The 25,534-nt window shown below is 40.7% G+C and overlaps 1 pseudogene; it reads right to left on the bottom strand.

Moving 5' to 3' along the window:
• Positions 1-1,955: 1,955 nt before the first annotated feature.
• Positions 1,956-25,504, bottom strand: LOC116590722 (annotated as a pseudogene).
• Positions 25,505-25,534: the final 30 nt, after the last annotated feature.

Raw genomic sequence — 25,534 nt, 5'->3', positions numbered from 1 at the left:
AGTCCCTGTAGATACTTAAAAATAAGATATCATCACTTTTTCTTTCTTTTCTGACCTGTTCATATGGTGTCATTGTCATTTGACTCTCAAGAATCAACTGTCCATTGGTATTGCTGAAATTTCTTTTAGAGAAACAAAAGTAAAGAAAGCACAGTCTTATACCTAAAGATCAAAAATGCATAACTCCAAGGAGTGTTTGGAATAAATGGGGCAAAATTGTTCCTTTCTTTCCTCTTTTCCTTGAATATCTAAGGCCCATGTCTATATTGTCACCTGGTGAAGATTGGCTTTAAAATTCCAGATGTATTTTAGATCAGTATTGCTTTTTAGAAACATTTCCAAACTCGATAGTTATTATAACATCAACCATTTCTACAACCTTTTACTAAGTGCAGAGGATTTTCACAAACTCTTTTACTCTGCACAACAACCCTGTGGTATTTTACCATCACGCCCATTTAGCACAGAAGTATAGTGAGGTGATTAGATACCCACGGTGTCTAAACCTAGACACAGGATTCTAATTTAAGCTTTCCATCTCCAAAGCCAAGTTTTTGCTGTTGTTGTTGTTGTTGTTGTTTTCTTCACAGCAGCATTCAGCAAGCCACTGTGGGATATGTTAGAACAAGAAAAGTATGATAAGGGACTACTCTTAAGAAATTTATCATCACTCACGGGGCACCTGGGTGGTTCAGTGGGTTAAGCCTCTGCCTTCAGCTGGGGTCATGATCCCAGGGTCCTGGGATCAAGCCCCAGATCGGGCTCTCTGCTCGGTGGGGAGCCTGCTTCCTTCTCTTTCTCTCTGTCTGCCTCTCTGCCTACTTGTAATCTCTGTCTGTCAAATAAGTAAATAAAATCTTTAAAAAAAAAGAAAGAAAGAAAGAAAGAAATTTATCATCACTTATCTGACCAGAGAGAGGACAGTGCTTTACTTCTTTTTGGGGGGTGGGGGGGTTATTTATTTATTTGATAGAGAGAGAAGGAACACAAGCGGGGGAGTGGGAGAGGGAGAAGCAGGCTTCCCGATGAGCAGGGAGCCTGATGTGGGGTTCAATCCCAGGACCCCGGGATCATGACTAAGCTGAAGGCAGACACTTAATGACTGAGCCACCCAGGGGCCCCCAGTGTTTTACTTCTTTATGATTTCTTAAGGAAAGGATGTATATGGCATGCTAGAAGGTTGAACTTCTTTCTAAAGTTTCCAGGAACCATTACCTTGGAGAAGTGCTAGGATTCTCTTTGATTTTAGGAAAAACTCTCTCTAAAAAAAAAAAAAAAAGAAAGAAAGAAAGAAAGAAAGAACCCTCTAGCTTTGTGAAGAATGGATTGGAAGAAAAGGAAAACGGATACAGGGCAACTAACTGAGAAACTGTATGAATCCTAAGAGAAAGGGTAAGGGCTAAAGGAGTGGTAGAAAGGGCTAGATTAAAATTTTAGTTCCTTAGTTGCATGAGTCACACATCAAGTGCTCAATAGCCACATGTGGCTAGTGGCAACTATATTGTGCTGTGCAGATATGGAACATTTTTCCATCATTACAGAAAACTCTATTGGACAGAGCCAGTTTAGACTCTAGATCAGGAGTTGGCAAATTACTATTTCTGCCTTCATCTTTGGGGCCACTTATACCAAATACCATCGACTGGTGGCTTAAACACAAAACAGTTATTTCTCACAGTTCTGGAGGCTGGGAAGTCCAAGATCAAGGTGCCAGCAGATCCAGTATCTAGTGAGAACCCTCTTTTTAGTTTTGCAGACAGCTGCCTCCTTGCTCAATCCTTATAGGGTAGCAGACATGGGGACTATAGACATTTGGGCCACTTCTTCATGTAACCCACTTGTGCCTTCACAGCCTGCTGGGCCCTTTCCATTTGGTGATGAAATGCTGCTATGCACCCCCAACTTTATGGCTTGGTAACTCAAGTAACACTCAATTTCTGATAGGTGGCTAAGTCTCATGGTAACTGCGTGACCCATTGAGTCCCTACTAACGCCCAGTAGCAGGCCAAGAACTGGTTTTCAAAAGAAAAATAGTTATATGAATAGGATGAAAGGGCTTTTTTCCCCCAAATTCTAAGGACCTGCGCAATGATTTACCTATAGGGGCCTATCAAAAGCTCCAAACAGCATCCCCAACTACAACATACACTTCAAGCACCTTTATAATGCCCAAGTGGCAAGGCAGCTTGCACAGCAGCTTGGACCTGTCAACGAGCCATCTCTTGTTCTGGACCCCCTACAAAACTAGCAGCCTTTTAGGTCACTTAGTAAATGGGATGGAGTAAAACACCCAAATGAGGAATATGTTGCCTCCAAAAGCCAAGACGCCCACTAAGCATCATGCCTTGTTTTTGTTTGGAGGCCAAAAGCAACAATTCATTCTTCCCTTTAGAAGGGATAACTTGACATGCCCCAGAGCAGTGGACCCCTAGAAATGTCACTGAGGTGACAAAGTCTTTTTGGATTTATTTCCCACCTTGTTACATGGAATTGCCTTCCAAACAAGTCTAGAGTAGTTGCTACTCCTTACTTACTAAATTCTATCAGCATAATGTCATCCATGTACCAACCAGTGTGACACTTTGTGGAAAGGAAAAGTGATCAAGGTCTCTGGGAGCTAAATTATGACGTAGGGCTGTAGAGTTGATGTATGCTCAAGGTAGGAGAGTGAAGGTGTACTGATGGCTTTGCCAGCCAAAAGCAAGCTGCTTTTGGTGGTCTTTACTAATAGAGATCAAGAAAGGAAAGCATTTGCCAGATTGATAGCTATGCAGCAGGGTATGTGTTAATTTGCTCAAGCAAGGAAACCACATCTGGTACAACAGCTGCGACTGGTGTCACCATGTGGCTAAGCTCATCATAGTTCACTGTCATTCTCCAGGACCCTTCTGTCTTCTGGACAGACCAACTAAGGGAGTCAAATAAGTATGTGGTAGCAGTCATCTCTGCTATCCTCCAGGAAAGGGCTATTGGTTTTTAGCTTACTATTTTACTTGGTAGAAGCAGTTTCAGGGTCTCCCACTTGCCCTTTTCCACCATAATAGCCCTCACTCCACAGGTCAGGGAACCAATGTGGGGATTCTGCAGACTGCTAAGTATATCTATTCCAAGAGTGTATTCCAGAACTGAAGAAAGAACCACAGGATAGAGTTGGAAACCAAGTGGGCCCATGGTTAGATAGCCCTGAGACCAAATTCCACCAATAACCTGATCTCTGTAGGCCCCTCCTCTGGATAATGGGCCACAGTGACATTTGGGTCTCCTGGAATCAATGTTAGTTCAGAGCCATTGTCCTGCAGTCCCACAAAGGCCTGATTATTTCCTTTACCCCAGTGCACAGTTACCCTAGTAGAAGGCTGTAGGTCCCTTTGGGAAAGGTTAGAGAAATGAACTATAAATTTTTGGTAGTATCCCAGAGTCCTTTCTCTGGGGCATGTGACCTCCCCTTCATTTAGGGGTTTCTGGGATCTGTGAACTGGCTGGAGTCTGAGAACTGATTGAGGCACTATGACTCTTTTCTTAAGATACAGGTTAAACTTTTATTTCCTTAACCAAGAACTTCTCTACTCAACCAGTTCAAGTAAGAATTTAGTAAGTTTCCTATTTCCCTTCTAGGAATACCATGATGAGCTAGCTAATGACATAGGTCTGTGCAAGTCAGACTGTTCTGACTGCGGCTTTGATTCTGCTCTCCATCATGGTGACCATGCCCACTGAGCCTTTGGCAGTTATGTGCTGCCACTTGGCCCCTGCCCACTTAGGATCCAATTATTCCTGTTGCATTTAGTTCCCCAAGTCAGTGGCTGCATTTCCCACTGTAAGGTCTGGCCTGCAGAGAAGAGTGATCACAGAACTCTTCAGGATGCCAGGGCTCCCCTCATAAACTGCAATGGAGTAAATGTGTCTCCCCTGCCCCAAACTTCATATATTGAAGCCTTAATCCCCCAATGTGATGGTATTCAGAGCCTCCTCTAAATTAGGGAGGTGATTAGGTCATCAGGATAGAGCCTTCATAAATGGAATTTGTGCCCCTAGAAGAGGAGACAAGAGAGGGAGATGCTCTCTCTCACTCGCATGTGAGGATACAGCCAACAAAATGGTTATCTGCAAACCAGGAATAAGGCTCTCGCCAGACACCACCACATCGGCCAGCATCTCAATCAACTTCGCATCCTCTAGAACTATGAGAAAGGGTCGTTTGTCATTTGAGCCACCCAGTGGTGGCTATTTGTGGTATTTGTGGTGTGGAATTTGTCATAGCAGCCCAAATTCACCAACTCAAGCCCATGGTCCAAATCCAGCCTGCCCCTTGTTTTGGTATAGCTCTCAAGAGGAGAATTATTTTTCCATTTCTAATGATTGTGGGGGTAGGGGGGATCAAAAGAAGAAAAGTATTTAGTGACAAGTGAAAATCGTGTGAAATTTAAATTTCATTTTCCATTAAGTAGGGTCTTACTGGAATACAGTCATGCCCATTCATTTATGTTTTGCCGTCTGTGCTGGCTTCTTTGCTATGAGAGGTAGGGCTGACAACAGTGTAAGGATCTGCTCACTGTGTGGCCCTTTACAGACAGAGTTTGGGACCTCTATTCTAAATCACTGATGGCCCCCTACCTCCCATGCTAGACACTTTCAGGGTAGTTAATACAGCACACACACTGATTTGAGTTTTATAATACAAAAAAGAAGGGGGCAACAGCCCCTGATACAATTATTGTGAAGTCTTGGTGTTCCTGGGTGGCTCAGTCGGTTAAGCCTCTACCTTCAGCTCAGGTCATGATCCCAGAGTCCCAGGATCAAGCACCACGTCAGGCTCAGTGGTGAGTCTGCCTCTCCCTCTGTCCCTCAACCCACTTGTGCGTGCATGCACGCTCATTCTCTCTCTCCCCCTCTCTCTCAAATAAATAAATAAATAAATAAAATCTTAAAAAAAAAAAAGATATCTGTGAAGTCTTTTTTTTAATAGTTTTTTTTTTTTAAAGATTTTTATTTATTTGATAGACAGAGAGAGATCACAAGTAGGCAGAGAGGCAGGCAGGCTCCCCGCTGAGCAGAGAGCCCAATGTGGGGCTCGATCCCAGGACCCCGAGATCATGACCTGAGCCGAAGGAAGAGGCCTAAACCACTGAGCCACCCAGGCACCCCTATCTGTGAAGTCTTAAAAGACCAAATGTAAAGTCTAAAAAAGTCCTCTTGTTTATTTTTTAACTTTTTCTCATGATCTCCCTCCGCCTAAATTTGCTCAATAAATGTTATCAAGTATGCAGAATACTCAATGGTTTTAAATGCTTGTTAAGGAAATAAAGGCTTGACTGTTTGGATGAATGAGGCTCAAAATTCTAGTACATCCTGAAAATTAAAATGACAACAGTGTATAGACCTGCTTTCTCTTTTTTTTGAAATTAATCTCCTAAAACCAAATACTTGTGCTAAGCCAAATAATGTTGAAACTGAAAATACAGTCTCTTAAAAAAAAAAAAAAGAAAGAAAGAAAGAAAGAAAAGAAAAGACAGTCTCTAGTCCTATGTCCTCTCCTCTGCTCTCCCAGTCATCAGTATGCTAATCATATGCTAATCCATGTTATCTTCCCCGGTACACCTGTGGGCAGCACCACACACAATTGGCTGTATCTTCCCAGGTATTGAATAGTGGAAACACAGAGCATTAAAGCTAGAAAGGACATTAGACATGTGACCCAAGCTGATGAAAAATCCAAGGCAAAAGCAGAGTTTGAACCTTGATCTCCCATCCTCCCCATCCAGAGTTGTCTTGTGTTGTGCCCCTAAGCCTTACTTCAAGCATATAGGTGCTCAATAAATATGTATAAAGACTATGTACTTTCCATTCTGCCTTTATGCTTTTGTCATTTGGCACTGTGGTGCATAGAATTGTCGCTAGAAGCACTGCTGTGGAATCAGACAAATTTAGATTGGAATAATGGGTCCGTCACTCACCAGCTGTTCCACCTTCAACACATAACCTCATCCCTGGCCGCACCACCACGAACATGCATGAAATAATCCAGATACAAACTGAATTTGACTCTTCTCACCATCTCCACTGTTATCTGCCTAGGCCCAGCCACCATCATCTCTTCCCGGGGCCCCGGCCATAGGCTCCTGACATGTCACCCAACTTCTAGTCTTGTTCCTCTACAGTCTATTTTCCACACAGTAAGTCGGCTTTTAAAACTTTAAATCAGATCATGTCACTGCCCTGTTCAATTCCTCCAATGGCTTCCCATTACACTTAGAAAAAGAGCCCAGAGGGTCACCTGGGTGGTGCAGCTGGTTAAGCTGGTTAAGCTTCCCACTTTTGTTTTTTAGGCTCAGGGTCCTGCTCTCCGGATTGTGAGCTCAAGCCCTGCATCAGTCTTCGCACTTCGCACAGAGTCAGCTTAAGACTGTCTCTCTTCCTCTTCCTTTGGCCCTCTCCCCTGCACTCTCTCTCTAAAATAAATAAATAAAAAAGAAAGAAGGGAGGAACAGAGCCCAGAGTTTTCCTTTGCTCTTTTGCTCCAACTACACTAGCCTCCTTACTTTGCTTTTCCTCCTTTGTATTTCCTGCTTCTGCAGCTGAGAATGCATTCCCACCACTGTCTTTCCTTTATCCTACTTTTCTTAACACTTGAATGCATCAGACATTATGTTGTATACATATTTGTTTGTTTATGACACCCCTCAACTTGCAGGTTGTAAGCTCCACGTTTTATTGTTTCGTTCCCTGCTGTATTCCTAGTTCTTAAAACATCACGTGCTCAATAAATATCCATTGAATGAATGAAATTACTTACCATCTCTAATTATGGATTTCCTAATCTGAAAAACAGGGATATTTACTACAATGGTATTGTAGAAGTTAAATAAAAATGGGGGAAGCTTCCAGCTGGGGCTCAGTCAGTGGAGCAGGTAACTCTTGATCTCATGGTTATGAGGTCAGCCCCACACTGTGTGTAGAGAGTACTTGAAAATAAAATCTTTTTTTAAAAGATTTTATTTGTTTATTTGACAGAGAGAGACACAGCGAGAGAGAGAACACAAGCAGGGGGAGTGGGAAAGGAATAAGCAGACTCCCCACTGAGAAGGGAGCCCAATATGGGGCTCAATGCCAGGATCCTGGGATCATGACCTGAACCAAAGGCAGATGCTCAACGATGAGCCACCAAGGCACCCTGAAAATAAAATCTTTTAAAACAGAAAAGTTAAATAAAAAGGAAATAATGTATATAAATGGTGCAGCGTAATAAATTCTCACTAAGCATAGCTGTTATGATTGCTCATGTTTTTTGTTATTTTGCTACATACTATTATTATTTTTAAAATAAAGGAAAGTAGTCTTCTTGTCCTATTTCTGAAGGTTATGCATTTTTAAAAATTATGAGGCAGTCCTTACTTTTGAAAGTTTGTTTGCATTATACATTTTTTTAACTTGCATAAGCTGTATTTAAATTATTTATTGTCGGTATTAAGAATAGATTTTTGCCTGTATGTTCCTAATGTATTAAACAGTATCATACTGGTTTCATATTAAATCCTTTTTAAAATTAAAAAAAAATTTTTTATTAAATTTTCTTTTTAATGATTTTATTTATTTATTTGACAGACAGAGATCACAAGTAGGCAGAGAAGCAGGCAGAAGGCAGGCCGGGGCTGGCGGGGGGCGGGCAAGAAGCAGGCTCCCTGCTGAGCAGAGAGCCCGATGCGGGGCTAGATCCCAGGACTCTGGGACCATGACCTGAGCCGAAGGCAGAGGCTTTAACCCACTGAGCCACTCAGGTGCCCCTAAATTTTAAAAAATATTTTATGTATTTATTTATTTGTCAGAGAGAGAGGACAAGCTGGGGAAGCAGCAGGCAGAGGGAGAAGCAGACTCTCCACTGAGCAAGGATTCCCATGCAGGATTTGATCCCAGGCCCCAAGGATCATGACCCAAGTCAAAGGCAGGTACTTAACTGACTGAGCCACACAGGCATTCATCATATTAAACCTTTCTTTAAAAAAGATTTTATTTATTTATTTGACAGAGGGGGAGAGAGAGAGAGAGAGAGAACAGGCAGGGGGAACAGCAGGCAGAGTGAGAAGGGGGAGAAGCAGGGAGCCAGATGCAGGACTCGATCCCAGGTCCCTGGGACCATGACCTGAGCCGAAGGCAGACACTAACCGACTGAGCCGCCTCATATTAACTCTTAATTGTAATGTCCTATTTATGATAGCTAAGGCTTTCATAATTACATAAAATGCTAACAGGAGGCAGAACAAAATACATAATAGGGAACAAGCAAATCTTATGAGCAGGGATGAAAAGTTGGGGAAAAGTTATGTGACAGAAGCATCCAAGGATGCAAAATTTAATTTTGATATTTATCTTCAGTAAATCTGGAATACAAAATTGTGTAAAAATTTAAATAATGCAGAAATACATATGAAGTCGAAAGTAAAAGTCCACTATAAATCTGTTTTCTAAGCCCCCAAATAATCATTATTAACAGCCTATCATATATTCTTATTGATTTTCTATGCACTTAACATACGTGTGTGTGTATTTTTTTTTTTATCAGAAATGGTGTTGGGACATGGATGGAACTAGAGGGTATTATGTTAAGTGAAAAGTCAATCAGAGAAAGACAATTATCATATGATCTCACTGATAGGAATTTGAGAAGCAGGGCGGGGTTGTGGGGAGAAGGGAGGGGAAAAAAATGAAACAAGGTGGGATCCGGAGGGAGGCAAACCATAGGAGACTCTTAATCTCAAGAAACAAACTGAGGGTTGCTGGGGGTGGGGAGGGATAGGGTGGCTGGGTTATGGACATTGGGGAGAGTATGTGCTATGGTGAGTGCTGTGAACTGCATAAGACTGATGATTCACAGATCTGTACCCCTGAGGCAAATAACACATTATATGTTAATAAAAATTAAAAAATAATAAAGAAAAAAGAACGGTGTTAGATTATACGTGCCCCCTGCCCCTTTTTTCAAATAACAGTATGTTTCCATGTCCGTGTGCCTCATTTCCTCGCAGTTCCTCAAACACGCCGCACTGAGCTTACCTCAAGGCCTTCCACACAACCCTAGAATATTATTTCCCACACTTTTCAAATCTAGTTCCTGGTTTCCCTTTAATTCATTGCATAAATGCTATTTATCTGGATAGATTTTTCCTGATGAATTAATAGAATTCTCCCCACCAATATTCTCTGTAACTACACAATCTTTGTCTCTTGCAGCTTGTACCACAGCTTGTAATCGTGTTTGTTCACCTGTTTCCTTGCCTATTTTTCCTCTCTAAACTGTGACTCTCACAAGAACAAGGCCTAAACCTGTTTTATTCCTTACTGGATATGCAGTGCCTAACACGGTGCCAGGCACATAGTAAGCTCTCAATAAATACATGTTGGAAGAGTAAATAAACATACAAGTAATGCACCAAAAAAAGTATATTTGATCTTTCATTTCTTATACATGATGGATAGAGCATTGCCTCTTTTTTTTTTTTTTTTTTTCATTTCTTTATTTAGTCTTAGTTCAGGAGCAATACCATAGTTGTCCCTGATTTTGTACCTAATTGGGTATGATAAGATGACAGATCTAGGGACAACTGCCTTTGAAAGGAATTTATTATTACAGCTTCCACTGGGAGGGGGCATGTCACACTATGCAGGGCCACATGGGGAAGTACCAGCCAGTTAGGAGGCAGAGAGAGTGAAAGAGAAAGCAAGGCCCAGAGCATGTATTGTGGTTTCTGCAGGAAGGAATGGACAAGGCAGTACAAGAAAGTTTGAGCAAATTTGGGATTGGATGGTTAGAATAATTTTGGTAAGCTCTTGTCGATAATGGTGATCTCTATTTGTCCAATGCCTGAGCCTGGAGTAGTTTAGAGCGGGGGAAATAGTGGCTTGAATATGAGTGTAATAAAGAAGGTGGTTGGGGATACAGACTGGGGGGGGGGGTTAATTTGCATATGAAAGGCACCGTCACAGAGATGTCATCTTCTATCTGTAGGAATTAGCTAGCCCTGGAAGGGCTCCTCTGTCATTAAGGCCACCAAGATGGCAAAGCTTCACAAAACACACAAAATAAAAATTCTGATTAATGCATTTCCAATTTAGGTGTTACGAAATTCATTCCCTGATCAAAGTCTTCAGATTAACTATAAACCTTGATTACTATGTGGTATTTTAAATACACTTATGTATTTATGCAAAGCATAGTACGATATATATTGATTTCAGAATAATTTGTTATGATGATTTAATACATATAGTTTATTCAAATAATTTGTGTAATATTGACATATTACTTTGAGTATGCTTGGGTTATTTATTTAAGATAGTTTTATGAAAATAAGTTAAAACTTTTAAAAGCGGACAAATTTCTCTTAGCCAATACTATACTATTTAATCTACAAATAAATGACCTCTACCTCAATATAGTATGTAAGAGCCCAGAAGCAGTCTATTCTTCACAAGAGGTATGGAACATTTTGTAGCAAATTAAATATTTGTGTGTCTGTCTGTCCGTCTGTAAGAGCCTTTGTCTAGTTCAATGCAGGAAGATAGGCAGGAAGATAGGCAGATCCTAGCTGCTTAAGTCTAAACAGTGGTCTGGGTACTCTTGGGCAATTCATGTAACCTCTCTGCACAGATAAAAGTAATCGTAACAGTAATCTCTACCAGATGGGCTTGTTGCAAGACATCATTAATGTACATGTGATTGTATTTGTAAAAGTGTTTAGTAACTGTAGTGTACCACGCACACGTGTTTACAATTTACTCTTAACAAAATATGCAGCAGGAACTTTTTCAGAGGGTTTTTTTTGTTGTCATTGTAATTGTAGAAATGTTCAAGGGCAAGATTAGAGTAGGGAACACTAAAAATTGATTCAGGAAAAGAAAAATAATTCACTGTCTATTTATATAGTCAATTTCAGATTTGAAGGGTACTTTCCATCAATGAACTTCAAAGAGCTTTGCAATGTTTATTTATTTTCATAATATTTTTGAAGTCAGTAGGGCTAAAGTTGTCATCCTCTAGTCTCTGAAAGGGAAATAAACTCACAGCAAGTTACATAACCTGCTTGAGTCAAAAATTAGAGCCAAGTCTTCCAATTTTGCCATGGAGTGCTCAGGCTGGGGACTGTAGCTTCCCACAATAAACACCTTTTTTGCTGGAATCATCTAACGTTTGGTTTCATCAAAATACTTAACTGAAATGAACAATTAAAATATAGAAAATCTGTTATCTAGGGGTACCTGGGTGACTTTACTTGGTTAAGCCTCTGGACTTTTGGTTTTCAGGTCAGGTCATAATCTCCCTGTCATCGGGGAAATCGGGTTCACATCATCAGACCTGCTCAGCAGGGAGTCAGTTTCTCCTCTCCCTCTAACTCTGCCTCCCCTACTCCATGCTTGCACTGTCTCTCTGAAGTAGATATTTTTTAAAAAAAAAGAAAATCTGGGCGCCTGGGTGGCTCAGTTGGTTAGGCAACTGCCTTCTGCTCAGGTCATAATCCCAGAGTACCAGAATCGAGTCCCGCATCGGGGTTCCAGTTCTTGGGGAGTCTGCTTCTCCCTCTGACCTTCTACCCTCTCATGCTCTCTCTCACATAAATAAATAAAAATCTTTTTTAAAAAAATGTGTAACTTCTAAACAAGAAAAAAAAAATCTGACATCAAATAATTATTAACAATTCATCAGCAAACAGGCCACATCAAGTGTCTCTAAGAACCAGGCATTTGGTTTACACTTAATGAAGTTAAAAGCCTACATTCTCTCCTAAGTTCCCAGAGTGACAGTTTTTTTTTTTTTTAAGGTTTTATTCATTTATTTGTCAGAGAGACTGAGAGAGCACAAGTATACAGAGTGGCAGGCAGAGGCAGAGGGACAAGCAGGCTCCCCGCAGAGCAAGGAGCCTGATGTAGGACTCAGATCCCACGGCACTGGGATCATGACCCGAGCCAAAGACAGCCGCTTAACCGATTGAGCCACCCAGGCGCCCCCAGAGTGACCATTCTTACCTATTTTGGACCACCCCTCCCTTTGCTCTTATCTAAAGAACCAACATCTTCACATTCTTCTCTAAAATGTCTACAGATTAAGATCTCTATCATAGGACCAAGTTCAAAACTCCTTCTTTGGCTTACAGAGTCTCTATTTTCTGACTCTAAAATGCCTTGCTCTGCTTCCAACTCCCTTTATACTTAAGGTTCATTGAACTTCCTGCCATTCAGACACAAGCAAGGCCTTTACCCTGCTCTGCCTTTACATTCAACACTAATTCTGTCTAAAATACCAATAAGAGGTTGAAGTGAGAAAGAGAAGGCTATGCTTATTGAGTACTTACCAAGTGCCCTGCATATAATATCCCATCTAATTTGCATAGCGAATCCATGAAATAGGTTCCTCCCTTTTGCTGATGAGGATACTCATTTTACCAGCATTAAGTAACCTCGTTCAAGCTGACTCTGCTAGTGTATAGCAGTACTAGCTTTGGAGCCAAAGTCCAGCTCCAAGATGCATGTCCTGGCCTTTTCAATATGGCTGACTCTCTCCAACCACTGTTGTCATCTGGCATTATCCTTCAGATTCCAATCGTCTTCTTCCTTTGGCCTACACAGCCTCTCTCAGATGTAGTTAGCTGCATAGTACTCTGTTTATACTCCTCTCTGAGTACTTATATTTTTGAGATAAAATTTACATGATATAAAATCCATCTTTTTAAAGTTACAACTCATGGGGCCCCTGGCAGGCTCTGTTGGTAGACCATGGGACTCTTGGATCTTGAGGTCATGAGTTCAAGCCCCATGTTAGGGGTAGAGTTTACTTGAAAAAATAAAATAATTAAAGTGTACAACTCAATGTATATTTATGTTGTATAACTATCACCACTATCTAATTTAAGAACATTTTCATCACTCTAAAAGAAACTCCATGATCATTAAACAATCATTCTTCATTACACCTTCTCTGCAACCTCTGGAAACCACTATTATGCTTTTTGTTTCTTTGGATTTGCCTATTCTGGACATTTACTGTAAGTGGAATCATACAGAGGTGCCTGTGGCAGACTCTTGATTTTGGCTCAGGTCATGATCTCAGGGTCTCGTGATTAAGCCCTGCATCAAGTTCCCTGCTCATCCTGGAGTCTACTTGAGGATTCGCTCCCTCTGCCCCTCTCCCCACTCACTCTCCCGCCCCCGACTCCCTGCTCTCTTAAATAAATAAATCCTTAAAAAATAAAATCAGATAAGGGGTGCCTGGGTGGCTCAGTGGATTAAGCCTCTGCCTTTGGCTCAGGTCATGATCTCAGGGTCCTCAGATCGAGCCATGAATTGTGCTCTCTGCCCGCAGAGAGCCTGCTTCCCCCTCTCCCTCTGCCTGCCTCTCTGCCTACTTGTGACCTCTCTCTCTCTGTCAAATAAATAAATAAAATCTTTAAAAATTAAAATAAAATAAAATAAATGGAATCACACAGTGTGTGACTTTTTGTGTCTGGCTTCTTTTACTTAGCTTAATGTTTTCAACATTCACTCACATTGTAATATCTTTCAGGACCTCATTCCTTTTTACAGATAAACAAAATCCTATTTTATGGAAACACCACATTTTGTTTATCCATTCTTCAACCAATAGATATTTGGTTAAATTCACTTTTTAGGTATCATGAATAACACTTCCCTTTTTTTTTTTTTTAACCTTCACATACTTTTTATGAATAACACGTCCATGTACTAGTTTTTGTGCAGACATACATCTTTAATTCTCGGTTATATATAACTGGGAGTGTGATTACTGGGTCATACTCTCTGTTTTACATTTTAAGGAACAATTAGACTGTTTCCAAAGCAGCTGCAGCCCTTAGATTCCCACCAGCCATGTATGAGGGTTCCAGCTTCAACTCAACTTTGCCGACACTTGTTATTATCCACCGTTTGATTATAGTCAAATTAGAGGGTGTGAAGTAGAATCTCATTGTGATTTAGAGCTGCATTTCCCTGAGGACTAACAATTTTTTTTCATGTTTTCATTGGTCATCATATGTTGTTTTCAGGGAAATATATATTCAAATTCTTTGCCCACAAAGAAATTGAGTTATGTGTCTTCTTATGGTTTAGTTCTAAGAGTTACTTGTATATCTGAATACTTGTACCTTATCAGATATATGATTTGCAAATATATTCTCATGTTCTGTGGAATGATTTTTCACTTTCTTGATGATGTCCTTTGAAATACCAGTATTTTGGGGGGCACCTGAGTGGCTCAGTCAGTTAAGCGTCCGACTCTTGATTTCAGTTTAGGTCATGATCTCAGGGTTGTGAGATCGAGCTCCACATCAGGCTTTGCTCTGGGCATGAAGCCTGCTTAAGATTCTCTCTCCCCTCTCTCTCAGCCTGTTCCCCCCCCCCCCCAACCTCATCCCTTGTGTGCTCTAAAAAAAGAAAGAAAATCAGTGTTTTTAATTTTTTTTTAAGATTTTATTTATTAATTTGATAGAGAGAGATCACAAGCAGGCAGAGAGGCAGGCAGCGAGAGAGGAGGAAGCAGGCTCCCTGCTGAGCAGAGAGTCCGATGCGGGGCTCGATCCCAAGACCCTGAGATCATGACCTGAGCCGAAGGCAGCGGCTTAACCCACTGAGCCACCCAGGCGCCCCAGTGTTTTTAATTTTTTTAAAAGATTTTATTTATTTGCCAGAGAGAGAGATCACAAGTAGGTAGAGAGGGAGGCAGAGAGAGAGAGTAGGAAGCAGGCTCCCCACTGAGCAGAGAGCCCAATGCGGGGCTCCATCCCAGAGGCCTAAGATCATGACCTGAGCCAAAGGCAGAGGCTCAACCCACTGAGCCACCCAGGTACCCCTGGGTTTTTAATTTTTTTTTAATTTATTTTTTATTTATTTTCAGCATAACAGTATTCATTATTTTTGCACCACACCCAGTGCTCCATGCAATCCGTGCCCTCTATAATACCCACCACCTGGTACCCCAGCCTCTCACCCCCCGCACCTTCAAAACCCTCAGATTGTTTTTCAGAGTCCATAGTCTCTCATGGTTCACCTCCTCTTCCAATTTCCCCCAACTCCCTTCTCCTCTCTAACTCCCCATGTCCTCCATGCTATTTGTTATGCTCCACAAATAAGTGAAACCATATGATAATTGACTCTCTCTGCTGGGTTTTTAATTTTAATGAAGTTCAATTTATTATTTTCTTTTGTTATTTCTGTTTCTGGTGTCAATCTAAGAAACCATTGCCTAAACTTAGGTCATAAAGATTTACTATGTTTTCTTCTAAGGGTTTTATAATTTTAGCTCTTACATTTAGACATTTAAATCTTTAATCCTTTTTTTTTTTTTTTTTAGATTTTATTTATTTGAGAGACAAAGAGAGAGCATGAGAGGGGTGGGGTCAGAGGGAGAAGCAGTCTCCCCACCAAGCAGGGAACCCGATGTGGGACTCAATCCAGGGACTCCAAGATCATGACCTGAGCCGAAGGAAGTTACTTAACCAACTGAGCCACCCAGGCGCCCCGATCTCTAATCCATTTTGAATTAATTTTTGTAAATGGTTTGGGTAGGGGTCCAACTTCATTTTTTTGTACATGGGTATCCAACTCTTCTGGCATCATTTGCTACAAACCCAAACAACAACAATTATTTCCCATATTTAATTATGCTTGGCTCTTACCACATTTTTTTTTTAAGATTTTATTTATTTATTTGACAGGCAGAGATCACAAGTAGGTGGAGAGGCAGGCAGAGAGAGAGTTGAGGAAGCAGGCTCCCTGCTGAGCAGAGAGCCTGATGCGGGACTCGATCCCAGGACCCTGAGATCACGACCTGAGCTGAAGGCAGAGGCTTTAACCCACTGAGCCACCCAGGCGCCCCCTCTTACCACATTTTTAAAAAAATTTTATTTATTTGAGAGACAGAGAGAGAACACAAGTGGGAGGAGGAGGGATGGCGGAAGAAGGAGAAACAGACTCTCAGCTGAGCAGGGAGCCTGATGTGGGGCTCAATCCCAGGATCCCAAGATCATGGCCTGAACCACCTAGGAATCCCCCTTACCACAGGTTTTTAAATAAATGTTGACATATATCTACTACTGTGAACTTGGGGCAAGTTTTTTTTTGTATTCCTACTTCCATGTCCCGCATGGGACTATGATATAGTAAACCCTCAACAATGAATCAATGAATGAAAAAGCTGGTTGAAGATTCCAAGTGTCAACCAACAAATACCAAGTGCCATAGACTTTGCTGGATGCTGGGGAAATTTTATACATAAAGAAAGTTCACAGGTCAGTGATTTTTTTCAAACCCAAAGGGGTCCAAGAGGTCCCAGAATCCTAAGATTCTAGACTGGAATTGGTCTTGGAGATCATGGACTTCATTTTCCTATAAGAAAAAGCAGACCTTGAAAGGCTGCTTAGCAACTTGTGACCTATCTCATGTAAATTTGCCAAGGGACTCCAGTCTCTGGGAAATTACATTCTATTACAAGCTAACAAAGGATTTTTTCAGTAAGTCCTTGATAAAGCATTTTTTCAGTTAGTCCTTGATAAAGCATTTTTTCAGTTAGTCCTTGATAAAGTCCCTTCCAGATGAAAGACAACTGCTTCTGTTTTATACCACACTTATCTTCTGAGATAACTGCTATCAGAGATTGAAAACAAAATTCCTCCACCCTCGCTGTACATAATTACTCCTTTTTCTGAATTTCTATGGATCAGACTTGCTTTTCCATGAGATTAGCAATTTCTTCTGCACTGCCCTATTGCTTTCAATTGTTATATAATCTTGAATTGTTGCTAATCACGGGTTTATGTGTGACCCTCCTAAATAGACTGCTCCAACTAGCTTTAGGGGCAAAAACTGGATTTTATATGTTATTGTATGAAATGTAGAGCCTTTTATCCAGGGGACATGCGGTACCTGTTTCTTGATAATATTTGTGTTTTTAAATATATCATGTTTAAAATAAGAAGCTAGTTGGCCTAAGTGTCATTCTGTTTTCTCCCTTTCACAGATAATAACGCAGCTTAGATGCTCAGGATGACAGGGTCTAAGAGAAAAGCACCTTCTCTCATTAGGGATTTTCTAGTGCCTCTCTACTTGCTTTCCTGGAAGAATGGAGAGATGGAGACTCAGTAATTAGTGCATAAATATATTTAAATACTTCTTAATATTACTCTTAAAACTTTAAAATTCTATTAAAAGGATAAAAAAGATTGACAGAATTCCCCCAAGAACTGAGTAAATTAAACTAACTCTCAATGGAACTCTAAGTGGTAGTTTCAAATTACTGAGTCATAAAGTAGAGAAAGACATCCTGTTTCTCTTCCTATCTCAAGCTTGCTTTCTACTTATGAGTTGGAGAAAAAAGATGGAATAATCTAGTCTCATACTGAATAGTGTCTTGCAGGACATAACCAAAAGCTTTGGAATTGTTTGAGTTAAAATTTTACTTCATTTTGTTTTTTTACTTTATTTATTTATTTTTTAAAGTAACGTTTATAGCCAATGTGGGGCTCAAACTCACAACCCCGAGATCAGCGGTTGTATGCTCTACTGACTGAGCCAGCCAGGCATCCCAATTTAAAACTTTATGTTATTTTATTTTTTAAGATTTTATTGGTTTGTTTGAGAGAAAGAGGGAGAGAGAGGGAGAGCACAAGAAGGGGGAGGGTCAGAGAGAGGGAAAGCAGACATCTTCCCCTCCCCCTCTCCCCCGTTGAGCAGGGGGCCCTATGCAGGACTCTATCCCAAGACCACAGGATCATGACCTGAGCCAAAGGCAAACACTCGACAGATGGAGCCACCCAGGCATCCCCCTGACTTAAAATTTTAAAATTAAGATTAAATAAAAGGGGACACCTGGGTGGCTCAGTGGGTTAGCGTCTGCCCTTGGCTCAGGTCATGATCCCAGGCTCTGCGGGGGGCCTGCTTCCCCCTACTGCCTCTGCCTCTCTTTCTGTCTCTCATGAATAAATAAATAAAATCTTTGAAAAAAAAAAGACTAAATATAAAAGGTTGCTAAACGAGAAAGAATGAGTATGTCAGGTGATGCTACTCGGCATACTGTCATTTATCTACGGGAATACAGTGAGCCTATTAATTGATTGTGATGAGAACAAACTATGTGTGGGTTAAAGTGATTCTCTAATTACAACAAATCCAGACAGCATTTACATATGTGGTTAGATCATGGAAAACAAACAAATAAAAATACGAATCTAAGAATTTGGGGATGTTAATTTTTTTCTTCATCTGCCAGAAATCAGTTTCCCTGTTTCAAATTCATGGTATTTTAAAATTATGCTAATGAATGAAAAGCTTTGAAGCAATGATAAAAATCATTGTCGTTTCACTTCTCTGGACTTCATTTGTAAAATAAGCCCCAGATTTTTTGCTCCTCAAACTCACCATTGGGCCAGGAGCATAAGTATCCCACAAAAGCTGGTCTGAAATGCAGAATCTGGGTCCCATTCTATACCTTTTGAAATCAGAATCTGCACTGTAATAAAATCTCCACTTACTCTGTATGCATATTTAAAGTTTCAGGAATGCCTGTGTGGCCCAGTTAGTTAAGCGTCTGCCTTCAGCTCAGGTCATGATCCTAGAGTCCTAGGATCGAGTCCTGCATCAGGCTCCTTGCTCAGCAGGAAGCCTGCTTCTCCCTCTGCCTCCTGCTCCCCGTTTGTGCATGCTCTCTCCCTCTGATGAATAAATAGAAATCTTAAAAAAAAGAAAATGAATTTAAAAAAAAGTTTCAGAAAACGGAATTAGATGATATAAAGTAAATTCTAGCTAGGAAACTCTATGAACCCATGATTCAGGTTGAAAGGTTCCAGATTAGGTAAAAATCAGAGTCATTTCCTTAAAAGCTGTGTTTGACTTGAGTAAACGGATTGCTCAGCAAGCCGAACTAACTTTTCAGGTCACAGCTCTAACAGCTTTAAGGCAAATAGCAAATAAAGACTCGCTCTGCTGGTTTGCTGTTGCAGCTTCCTTCCACTTTCACTAAGATTAATCTTAAGTGGACATGAACCAACATAAAATCATTTAAATATCAAATTAAATAATTTCATATATGTTGAATACCTAGAATTTTCTAAATGCGAAAAGAATTTACAAGGTAAGATTCCTACTCTCGAGCTACCTCATGAAGATAGCACCTTCGCTGTAAAGTCTCCCATGTCTGGAGCCCTTCGCTGATTTAATTATAGACTGGTGCATAATTTGTTATTTTCTGGAAGAAGAAGCCATACTGATTCAGTGAAAGATCTCCTGCTCAAGTTGCAGGATAATAAGCCCAGTGTGCCGATGAACTACCCGGCAGCTTTATCTCTGGAGTGCTGTTCCCGTTGACATTGTATGTGTGATTAAGCAGGCAGAAATCATTACAGACTAGGAAGCCCTGCTTTTTCCTCTGATTTCTCTGTGGCCCAAAATAGAATATAGTTTAATTCAAGGTCAGCAGAAATTCAATATGAAAGTATCTGAGTCCAATAGGAAGTAGGTGGAGGTTGTAGGGAGAATGAGTACGTCGTCTGTGGCAGGGGAGAGGGGTTGACTCCAGAGGCTAAGAGAAAGAATTGGGTCGCTGAAAAGGCCAGTGCTGGGGTGAGTGAGTGCCTGCAGCCTCGAGAATTTATTAGATAAAATTTACATATTCAGTTGACTGTGCCAGCGTCAAGAACAGGTTTGCTTTTTCAAATTGGAGGGGAGCTAACATTTAATGGTTGATTGCAGTTAGTGACAGCAACCTTGGGTATGCAAACATCATTAGACAATGATACTTCTAAATGAAGTTTCTATGTGTTGATGGAGGCCCTTTCAACATGTTGTTTAACTCATCAGCTTTGTGCCTTCCAATCTAGCCAGACACCAGGGGATTCTTCTGGTTCCCAAAGAAGACAAGGTAGTATTCATGAGCTGTTGCAATTATTCCTTACCACAGATTGGCACACAGCTTGCTATTTTGCATATTTCCCCCCTCTTTATTGGTATATGTCCTGACATTCTATCTGGATTATACCTTTCTTGAAAAGAAGACAGTAGAGCCTGACACCAATTAACCTTATAGGATTTAATTATGCTGCGATTTCCTAGACCTCTTTGAGTATTCAGCAACTTTCATTAAGTAAATATTTTATAATTTTTGTATCACTGACTCCTCCACTTAATGGAGCTCTCCATTGGTGGCTCATAAAGCAAACCTCTTGTTTCTTGTGTTTTGACATTAACATAGTGCTCCTTTACATTTTAAGAATTAAATAATTAATCCAGCCTCGGGACATCCTTATCAAATTAAACAAAGTCTTATCCTCATCCTACAGATAAGAAACATGAAGCAAAGTGGTACTACTCAGTGTCAACAGCGTCAACAGTGTCAACCTAGCAGGATCTGGGCTAGGTACCCGGGACACAGTGATGAACCGATTACAGTTCCAGCCTTACAAACGTGTCAGCAAGAAAATAAACTATGGTACTGTACAAGACGTGCTATATTTGACATATAAAACAGGATGCAGAGCACAAGTACAAAGAGAAGAATTAAGGGAATGGGTACCTAATGGTCTAGTGGAGCAGAGGCGAGTGTGTAAATCGTTCCTAGAAAAAGACAGTGGCAGTTGGCCAGGACCGGTAGGGACTGAGTTTGGGAGGGCATTTCAGACTAAGCAGAGGGTACTATAGATACAAAGACAGGAATATGTTGTCATTGGCATAAATAAATGAGTTTCTTTTTTTGTGATTGTCAGGCAACATATGATATGAATCTTAAAATTATTTTAAGTTCAAAGCGAGGACATTTTGGGTGCCTGGGTGGCTCAGTTGGTTAAGCATCTGCCTTTGGCTCAGGTCATGATCCCAGAGTCACCGGATCAAGTACTGCATCCAGCTCCCTACTCGGCAGGGAATCTGCAGCTCCCTGTCCCTCTACAGCAACCCCCCCCCCCCAGCTGTGCTCTCTCTCTCTCAAATAAATAAGTATTTTTTTTAAAAAGTGAAGACATTTTATTTTACTTTTTAAAGATTTTATTTTTAAGTAATACACCCAACTTGAACTCACAATCTCAAGATCAAGCATCGCATGCTCTACTGACTAAGCCAGCTAGGTGCCCCAAAGTGAGGACATTTTAAATAAGTTAAGGCTAAAACTGCTCTATGTAGTGTGGGAGTGAGATTGGGGAACATAATGGGAATAAGTTTGTGAGGCTGGAGTGAAGGGAGTACCCAGATAATGAGGAGATAAAGTAGGCCATGTCAATGTGGCAGTGAGAGGGCAAAGAAGAAGGGGTAAGAAAGTCATGAGGGTATTCTCCATTTAAATCAGCAAGGTTAGGGGAGCCTGGGTGGCTCAGTGGGTTAAAGCCTCTGCCTGCAGCTGGGGTCATGATCCCAGGATCCTGGGATAGAGTCCCCCATAGGGCTCTCTGCTCAGCAGGGAGCCTGCTTCCTCCTCTCTCTCTGCCTGACTCTCTACCTACTTGTGATCTCTGTCTGTCAAATAAATAAAATCTTTAAAAAAAAATCAGCAAGGTTAATTAACAAAATAAAACTAAACTCTCTCACTAACCTCAGCTGTCAGGACTCCAGTCACGAGTTTTAGTCGTGGCTTCTGTTCTTGAAGGTGAGGTACAACAGTGTGATAGTAAAACAGGATCACACAAGACCCGTGTCTACTATTCATTATCTCATTGGCCATTTTCCAGGCAGGATATTTTTGCTCCACATTGGGACAAGTACTTTTGTGGTCACAAAATAGGAAAATGTTGGCCAAAATATTTTAAATCTCTTAAGCCTGTGGATTTGCACATTAATTAATTTTCCCTATTAAAGTTATTGCAGTGAGTCAAAGGCAGGTTAATTCAGCCCAGTGCTCAATGTTTATCTCTGCAGGTCACAAAGTTGGCCCCCCACAACCCCCGGCAAATGATCAGGACTTACAGTTTAAATCCTTTTTTTCTCCTTTTAATGACATTATCCCATGCTCAGTGTATCCCATGCTCACTGAAGAATGCTACGTTAAGGGCAGCAGGCTTACCCAAAGCTAAGTGTATTAGTAAGCACCATTAGCAAGCACGGACAGAAAGAAAATAGCTGTGGGAGATTTGGTCACAGTGCCTACCATTGAGTTTACATTTTCTACCATTTGATTCTCAACTGAGGAAGAGGCATCAGAAATACGGTAGCAGTATTTGCCATCAACAAGATGGCAAACAAGTTTTCGTATCTGATTCTGACTGCAAGACACACAGGTGAGGCTCAATAAGACTGAATATAAAGGTCAACTTCTTCTGATTATTCTTGTAAAAGCAGCTCAATCCTTAGAAAGGAAGTGGCATTTTCCTAAAGATATGATTAATGTGATGCCAGGTTCCTTTTAAACCCTTTTACAGAGTTTTTTCTTTTTTTCTTTTTCTTTAAAGAAATGGCTTTTTTCTTTAAAGAAATGGCTAGATAGTTTTCAGGGTTTTCTTTTGTTATAACATAACATAACATAACATAACATAACATAACATAATTTCTTTGACCTGATCATCCTGTAAGCATAACTCTTTGTGCCTTATATCTGTTATAATTTCATCATATTGATTTTAAAAACTAATGTCAGAGCACTTACAGAATGGAAACACAAGGAGCTCCCTATATATACTCTCCCCAGAGAAACAAACGTAACTCATGAAAATTATAAATAAAAATATAACCATTCAATCAGACCTTGGGGCCATTTATGGCCCAGGGCATTGTCAGAAGCTCTGGGGCAATCATTTTCCAATTAGTGGAGACTAACAGCTAGGAATAGTATCAATAGAGGCAAACTAGCCAAAGGCTGGATAGGGACTTGAGGAAAAGAGTCAGAGAACCTGACTAAAACCACTGTCATCCTCCAGGGGAGGGTGAAGGAGTCCGGGTGTCAGCTTGGGGAGATGCACCAAAGCCCTAAGGAGACATCAGAGCCTGCACACTCTGGGAGAAATATACTCCCCTCAACTTGTCTGGCCAAGTCACTCAACAAATAAAGAAGTGAACAACAATGACAACAAACGTTGGAGCCAGTCTGGATCAGTCTCCAGAGTTGCTACAATGGAGACCTATAGTTTGCAACAAAAAAACAGTGAGACATACAAACATGCAACTGAGCCCCATGCACGCAGAAACTGCCTTTGAGAGGATGCAGATGTTGGACTTAGCTGACAGGAAACAATGCTTATGAGTGCAGATTTGGAATTCTTCAAAAAAATACTAGCAAACTGAATGGAGCAACACACAAAAAGGATGGTAAGTCACAACCAGTTGGGATTTGTCCTAGGAATGCAAGGTTTGCCTACATCCAAAAATCAATTAATGTGACATACCATATCAATAGAATAAAGAAAAAATGCGATTATCTCAATAGATAGAGAAAAGGCACTAAATGAACACCAGCACTTTTTCAAAATAAATATAGTCTAACGTCTGTCTGGCTCAGTAGGTGGAGTGTGGGACTCGATCTCCATGTCTTGAGTGCAAACCCCATGGTGGCAACAGTGCTCACTTTAAAACCAAAGAAAGAAGTAAAGTCAACAAACTAGGGGTAGAAGTTCCTCAACCTGACAAAGGGCATCTGCAAAAAAAAGGAAAAAAAAAAATCTAGAGTAATCACATCTGATGTGTAAGACTGAAAACTAGCCACGTAAGATTGAGAATAAGACAAAAATGTTCACATGCTCCTCTTTATTCAACATAGTACTAGAAGTTCTAGCTAAGGCATTCAAGCAAGAAAAAGAAATAGAAGGCACCCAAATTGGAAAGGGGGTAAATCAATTTGTATTCTAAAATGGCATAATCTGGTGTACAGGAAATTCTAAGGGACTCACCAAAACACTATCAGAACTAATGAGTTCAGCAAGCTTGTAGAACACTGGAAATATGCAAATTTAGTCTTCTACACTGGCAATGAATAATCAAAAAATGAAATTAGGATGGGAATGTAAATTGATGTAGTCACTATGGATAACAGAATGGTGGTTCCTAAAAAAATAAAAAATAGCAGTATGATAAGATGCAGCAATCTCAGTTCTGGTTAATTAGCCAAAAAAAACCAAACACTACCTGAAAAGATATTGCACCCCATGAAGCATTATTTACAATAACCAAGACATGGAAACACATATTTATTATACATTCTTATTGATGACAAAGTAAGCAATAAGCCTCCTCTGAAAATAGTAATTACCTTCAGAGCATGAGCAGGCCAATGATGAAGGATTTTTCAAACTTGTAAGAATCCAAAATAAAAAGCTCTTCATGCCATACCTTTCTAAATTCTCATTTCCCATATAACATAAATTTCCTTTTGTCACAAGCATACTAAATTTTCTATTAATCCAATTAAAATTTCACACTCTCACTTCAGAAATAGTTTATACTTCAAAGCTAATTGATTCATATTTAACATGTTGATACAGGTCCCCAATTCTCAATCCTCTGATACCAAGTCTTTCAACAGAAATTTTTATTTAGAGTTTATAATCTAGGGGCAGCGGGGTTGGTTGGTCAACCAACCAACAAACCATCCAACCAACCAACCAAGGAGCTCAGTTGGTTAGGGGCCTGCCTTCAGCTTAGGTCATGATCCTGGGGTCCTAGGATTCAGCTCCCCTCTGGCTCCCTGGTCAGCAGAGAGCCTGCTTCTCCTTCTCCCTCTGTGGCTCCCCCTGCTTTTGCTTCTCTCTCTGTCAATTAAGTAAATAAAATCTTTTTAAAAAAGTGTTTATAATCCAAGTTTGTAGCAATTGAAGGACATCATGCCAGACTAAGTGTCAGATGTAACTGATGAGTCAATCCTCCAACCCTATTGATCATAATAGAGAAAGTTATTTCCCTGATTATTCCAGCCCTTTTAGCATGTGTTGGTGCCAGGACTGAGGCAGGAGCTGGATTCCCCCCTGTATTTGCAGTATGTGACAGAGCCAAGATCAGTGGAAGGTCGGAGACAAGGCTACAAGGTCAGATCTGTTATACCCTAATCTTTAGCTAAGCAGTGATAGAAAAAAATAGAAAAAACAATGCTGATGGATGGACTGGGTAAATACTGTGCACCTGTGCCATGCGATGGCACTATACAAGGGCCGAGGTATGGGGGCTGCAAAGGAAGAAATGTCGGTCTTTCATCATACCTTCCAGTTGAGTTTCCTCCTTTATTACGTTCATTATTACATTTGTTACCTATGTTATTAAATTCTTTCCATAAAAGAGCTTGTGCTGAGCCGGTTACCAAAGTCTTGTTTCCCAAAAAGGCACTGTATAATTGAGATGATTTATGCAATTGGAAGGGAGAATTCATCAGGCGACAAACTGTAGATCGTGACGAAGCCCAATCATTTCCAGTGACCTCAGATGCCCAAGCTGGATTCAGGATTTCAAGCCGAACCCTTACCGCGGCGTGCAAGCCGGAGACAGACTCGGTTAGAGAGCAGGGGAGGATGGTTTCCGACGTAAAGAACCTCCAGTCCCAGAATCCCATCGGGACTCCAAATCCCAGAAACCCGGCAGG

This window comes from Mustela erminea, chromosome 1, assembly GCF_009829155.1.
Source record: "Mustela erminea isolate mMusErm1 chromosome 1, mMusErm1.Pri, whole genome shotgun sequence".
In the NCBI taxonomy this organism is placed as follows: Eukaryota; Metazoa; Chordata; class Mammalia; order Carnivora; family Mustelidae; genus Mustela; species Mustela erminea.
The sequence above is the reverse complement of the archived record's forward strand: the minus strand, read 5'-3'. Positions and strand labels throughout refer to the sequence as shown.